Raw genomic sequence first — 6418 nt, forward strand, 5'->3', positions numbered from 1 at the left:
AACAACAATATTAGGTTTTACTTTTGTTGCTAAGTAACATGACATAAAAGCCATTGTTAGAAGGTAGTGTTACCAAAATGCACTGGCTTTTCTGTATAATAGAAGTTGTTAATCTAACAATAATTATTCTATGAATATGCTAGAAATTCTTTTCATGAATGATCCTAATTTTGATTGGCTCACAAAAGAATATACCGATGTTTGACTGCTTCGACTGCACCTTTCTGCCTCTTTGTTCGTTAAGCTTGATTTTGCAAAATTTATTTATTTCAGCTATGAAATGTGAGGCTAGGTATACTATGGGGTGGGGGTGGTAGTACTTGCCATATCATTTTTGATGGGCTATATGCTAATTAAAAATTAAAACTCAGTTTTATTCTTAGTAAATCATGTTTTAACCGTTTTTCCATTTCAGTATTTTAAATTGATACAGTAGGATACGTGTATTAGATAATTCTAGTTTGAGGACTTTAAGCCTAAAATAAATGATTATGTTACAAAATAGATTGTGCCAGTTGAAAGATGAGTAAGTCCATATTTAAGAACTTCCAGATGAGGGTATATTCTATTTGTTTATTTATTTAAATACAGAATGAGCACTCTGCGTGTATCTGTGTATTGAAACATGATGTTGTCATATAAGAAGTTGTACTTACTTCATCATGTTGTTGCATCATCTACACATTTTAAGACTACTAATCTATTTAACTAATCTTTGTGCACTCACTAAATTACTGGATGTATCATACTTTCCAGGCAAGTCCAGATACTTCAACCAGGATAGTGTATGTAGAACAAGTTATATTTGATCAAGTTGGATGAACATTATTTATAATATTCCTTAAATTAATTCTTTGTATATATATATATATTATCTGCTGCATTTTAATTTTAACTCAAGAGTCAAAGTATACATTGTATTAAAATCTCTGTTAAACAATAAAATATACTATAAAACTAAGTCATACAAATGATTGTATGAAATTAGCCTTATTTGAAAAAATAAACTTTGTATTTGTTCAAGCTGGTTATGCAAAGTACTTCTATATCTGTAAAGTTCTACATCCATTTACACTTTAATAAACAGTTATAGCTAAACAACACTGCATCGGCCACATTTTGTACACATGCCCATGTTTGCTTAGTGGTATGTCATAACTGGTGATAGATATATCACTGTATATAAACACTAATACTAGTTACATTAAATCATGACTTGTTCCATGGTATGTCATAGCTAGTGATAGACATACCACTGTTTTACACACTAATACTAGTTACATAATATCATGACTTGTTACATGGTATGTCATAGCTGGTGATAGATATATTACTGTATATAAACACTAATATTAGTTACATTAAATCATGACTTGTTACACGGTATGTCATAGCTGGTGATAGATATACCACTGTATATAAACACTAACACTAGTTACATTAAATCATGACTTGTTCCATGGTATGTCATAGCTGGTGACAGATATACCACTGTATATAAACACTAATACTAGTTACATTAAATCATGACTTGTTCCATGGTATGTCATAACTGGTGATAGATATACCACTGTTTTACACACTAATACTAGTTACATAATATCATGACTTGTTACACGGTATGTCATAGCTGGTGACAGATATACCACTGTTTTACACACTAATACTAGTTACATAATATCATGACTTGTTACACGGTATGTCATAGCTGGTGACAGATATACCACTGTTTTACACACTAATACTAGTTACATTAAATCATGACTTGTTCCATGGTATGTCATAACTGGTGATAGATATACCACTGTATATAAACACTAACACTAGTTACATTAAATCATGACTTATTTCATGGTATGTCATAGCTAGTGATAGATATACCACTGAGTTTGTGTGTAAACAATAATGCTAGCTACATTAAATCATGACTTGTTCCACTGATTTAAAAGGAACACTATCATGCATGAAACTGCCAAAAAACTGGGTCCATTTATTTAAAGGAATATAAATGGCACAAACAGGAATATGAATTAGGAACTAAATGTCTCTCATCAACATCAAAATATGAAGTTTGCACATGTATGTTCCACTTTTATCAGTCTATTAAAAACTAAAGTGTAGCAGCTACTTGGGGGGTCAACAGCCAGTGAGAACAGTCACAGATTGAAAGACCTACACTGCACATATGAGAATAATCATTTCAATATAACTGCAATAAAAAGCATGAAATAAAAATATATTCTACACTGTATTAACTACAGCAAGTACATTATACCAAGTTTTGTAAGTAATAATCATATCTAATTTACAAAATAATAAACATGGGGAGAAACAGTTCAAGATCACCTTGGTCAAGACCACAAATAAGTAAAACTCCTCACTTTTTAAGAAACATAGTACAACTTATGTGTTGGACAGACAAACATTATACAGCTAAGACTTTATACGACTAGGCCTTGTTTTTGTTAATAAAACAACCCAAGAAAAACTGATCATTAATATTCACAAGTAATGTTCCCAGACTTACACAACACCTACCTACAACAATTTGTACATAAGTAATGTTCCCAGACTTACACAACACCTATCTACAACATGTACATAAGTAATGTTCCCAGACTTACACAACACCTACCTACAATGATATGTACACAAGTAATGTTCCCAGGCTTACACAACACCTACCTACAACAATATGTACATAAGTAATATTTCCAGACTTACACAACACCTACCTACAACAATTTGTACATAAGTAATGCTTTCAGGCTTACACAGTACCTACCTACAATGATATGTACACAAGTAATGTTCCCAGGCTTACACAACACCTACCTACAATGATATGTACATAAGTAATGTTTTCAGGCTTACACAATACCTACCTACAATGATATGTACATAAGTAATGTTCCAAGGCTTACATAACACCTACCTATAAGGTCTATCAGTCTACAGCTTTGAACCACATTATTTCAAGTACATTTTCAATATTAAATATGTGTAGCTTGTAGTACAGAAATACTAAATATCTTTAAATGGAGAATGTTTCAGTTATATAATAAAATGCATTCCCTATTAAAACAAACTTCAATTTGAACTCCAGATATTCATGTTATATATTTTTAAGAAAAGAAGTTTAAACTTGGGGGGGCTGCTGAAAATCAGTCTGGTTTTTTATACAAACTATCTACACTGATTCTCTATTGTTTCCTGTTTTATTGACCATTTTTAAACAAACTGTCTACACTGATTCTTTATTGTTTCCTGTTTTATTGACCATCTTTAAACAAACTACTACACTGATTCTTTATTGTTTCCTGTTTTATTGACCATCTTTAAACAAACTATCTACACTGATTCTTTATTGTTTCCTGTTTTATTGACCATCTTTAAACAAACTATCTACACTGATTCTTTATTGTTTCCTGTTTTATTGACCATCTTTAAACAAACTATCTACATTGATTCTTTATTGTTTCCTGTTTTATTGACCATTTTTAAACAAACTATCTACACTGCTTCTTTATTGTTTCCTGTTTTATTGACCATTTTTAAAGAAACTATCTACACTGATTCTTTATTGTTTCCTGTTTTATTGACCATTTTTAAAGAAACTATCTACACTGATTCTTTATTGTTTCCTGTTTTATTGACCATTTTTAAAGAAACTATCTACACTGATTCTTAACCACTATATAACGCTTTGTCCCAGAAGGCCTCCACATTAGTGTGGTAAATAAATTTATAGTTTATTTGTTTTGAATTTCTCACAAAACTACATGAGGGCTATCTGTGTTAGCTATCCCTAATTTAGCAGTGAAAGACTAGAGAGAAGATGGCTAGTCATCACCACCAACTCTTGAGCTTCTCTTTTACCAATGAATAGTAAAATTGACCATCACATTATAACACCCCCATGGCTGGAATGGGGATTCAAACCCGCGATCTTCAGGTTGGAGATGGGTCCAGTATCTTACCCAAACATCATCAATATACATGTAGATCAGAGGTATGGAATCTTTTTAACAAATATCAATTTGGTTAAATATGGCAAATACACCTTAAAATTATGACAAGTGTGCCATAATCAGATCTGGGCAATCTATCAATTAATTAATCATTGGACTCATTAATCTGTTTCATTCAACTAATCAATTATTCTCACAAGATTTGGATAGTTGGAATAATCAGAAATGCTAATTTTGATCAGTAGATTATTTTCATTACAATCAATTTAATTGTAATTTTGTTTGACACTGACCGATGTAATTGTCGTTCATACATAATCGAGTTAACTGTTTAGCTGTAGTAATAATAATAAGGGTGAATTACCTAACAACATTTTAACATTAAAATCCAGTCATTTATTTTCACGAATTATCAACCATTAATCTACTTGTGGAGATGAAACATGAGTTGTTATACTAACAACAAAAATAATGAACTATACAAGGTACTACATCTGTTATTGATTTAACATAAACAAGATTAACTTTCTTCTTCTGAGCCTTTCTCATAAGATATGTTATCTATAACATCAAAATATTTTTATGTAAAAAATAAAAATTTCATCATTGTTCAAGTATAAGGTAAAAGTTATATGTGTATTAAACGACCATTACAAATCTTCCAAAATACTACATAAGCTATCACTACATCATGTTTGACTACATACAGAATAAGTATTTAAGAATGTAAAAGGATCTCATATTACAGCTAGATCAAACTACTTATTATATTAACAAGCTACTAAAAAAACATGAAAGGCTTTCTTTTTCTTTGGTCACTGACTGTAAAAAAAGAATAAAATTTACTTTATGGAATCTCTAGACATAGAAGAATGGTACAGACAGCACGGCTGCTTGGAGGTTCTCCACATTACCTCTCCGTTCGTTAATTAATTTTCCACAACTTCGTCCGACGAAACTTTAGTGACACAAGTCCTTACTTAATAAAACTGGTTTATTCTTTCCGAATATAACTTTATGATACACTTATTTTCAACATTCGCGCTAAAACAAACACTATAACGAACGAACGTTAACTTCAACAATACCCTGTGACTGCAGATCAATTACTCATTACCTACACACATTATTCCCCATCACGTTGTCACCCTCTTATATATACCAGACTACCCTATATCTAGTAATCTCCCGACAATTCACGAAGGTACAAGATATTTCCAGAAAGCAGGGGGCGTGACACTAGTCACGTGACCTTGCTGACGCAACAGTATGCTATATGTTAATGACCCATCCTGGTCAACAGTGGTTATATAATGTTCTCACAGACTAACCAACAATGGAGCATAGTTGTAACAGAGGGCTCTGTTTTGTTTGTTTTTTGACAATAATATACCAAACAGTCTACAGTGAAACCCACACTAGTTTATGCTGCTGTGTTTCAACAAGCATATCATTGAAAAGTAGCCTGGTTGTAACTTTAAAGAAGCCTTCCAATGTAGTTTCACACAACAGTTATCCCTTTTTTTGAAACGTTAAAAGTTCGTGCCTTGCTTGTGGTTCATATGTTCCTCTCTACTACAGTGAAGCTTCATGTCTGATAAATAAAACTTGTGGTTCATATGTTTCTCTCTACTACAGTGAAGCTTCATGGTTGATAAATAAAGTTTGTGGTTCATATGTTTCTCTCTACTTCAGTGAAGCTTCATGGCTGATAAAGCTTGTGGTTCATATGTTCCTCTCTACTACAGTGAAGCTGTACATGTCAAAAAATTAGCAAGTGAAACAAAACATAGGCCCTCCACCACCAAATGGCACCCCTGATGAGGAATCTTCTTACCTATGTGATTTATGCACCCTAAGATATTGATGATATGGGGATAATTTAAATAGAATATTGAAATTACAAACCATAGTTATAAACTTAAAACTTTTTTATACAAAATGTTTCTAGTTCTGTCTCTTACATGTAGCTACAATCTTGAACCTGTGTACATACATTCTGATTTCCTCCGTCATTAACAAATGGTATAGCGAACAGCATTACGAGCATGGTTTTGTGTCAAAGATTACTTTGATAGCTTATGAAAGTGTGTGTTCCATCGTTTCTGAGTTTTTTTATAACTGCCTTTCATTAGTGTTCAAAGTACAGTATAAGTTGTCTTCTGTCCAAGGCCTACTATAAGATATAGTTCACATCTCTGAAAGTTGTCCTTTGTCCAATTCTCTGTAAGATATTGTTTACATCTCTGAAAGTTGTCCTTTGTCCAATTCTCTGTAAGATATTGTTTACATCTCTGAAAGCTGTCCTTTGTCCAATTCTCTGTAAGATATTGTTTACATCTCTGAAAGTTGTCCTTTGTCCAATTCTCTGTAAGATATTGTTTACATCTCTGAAAGTTGTCCTTTGTCCAATTCTCTGTAAGATATTGTTTACATCTCTGAAAGTT

The sequence above is a fragment of the Limulus polyphemus genome, unplaced genomic scaffold (genome assembly GCF_000517525.1).
Source record: "Limulus polyphemus unplaced genomic scaffold, Limulus_polyphemus-2.1.2 Scaffold6111, whole genome shotgun sequence".
Taxonomy (NCBI): domain Eukaryota; kingdom Metazoa; phylum Arthropoda; class Merostomata; order Xiphosura; family Limulidae; genus Limulus; species Limulus polyphemus.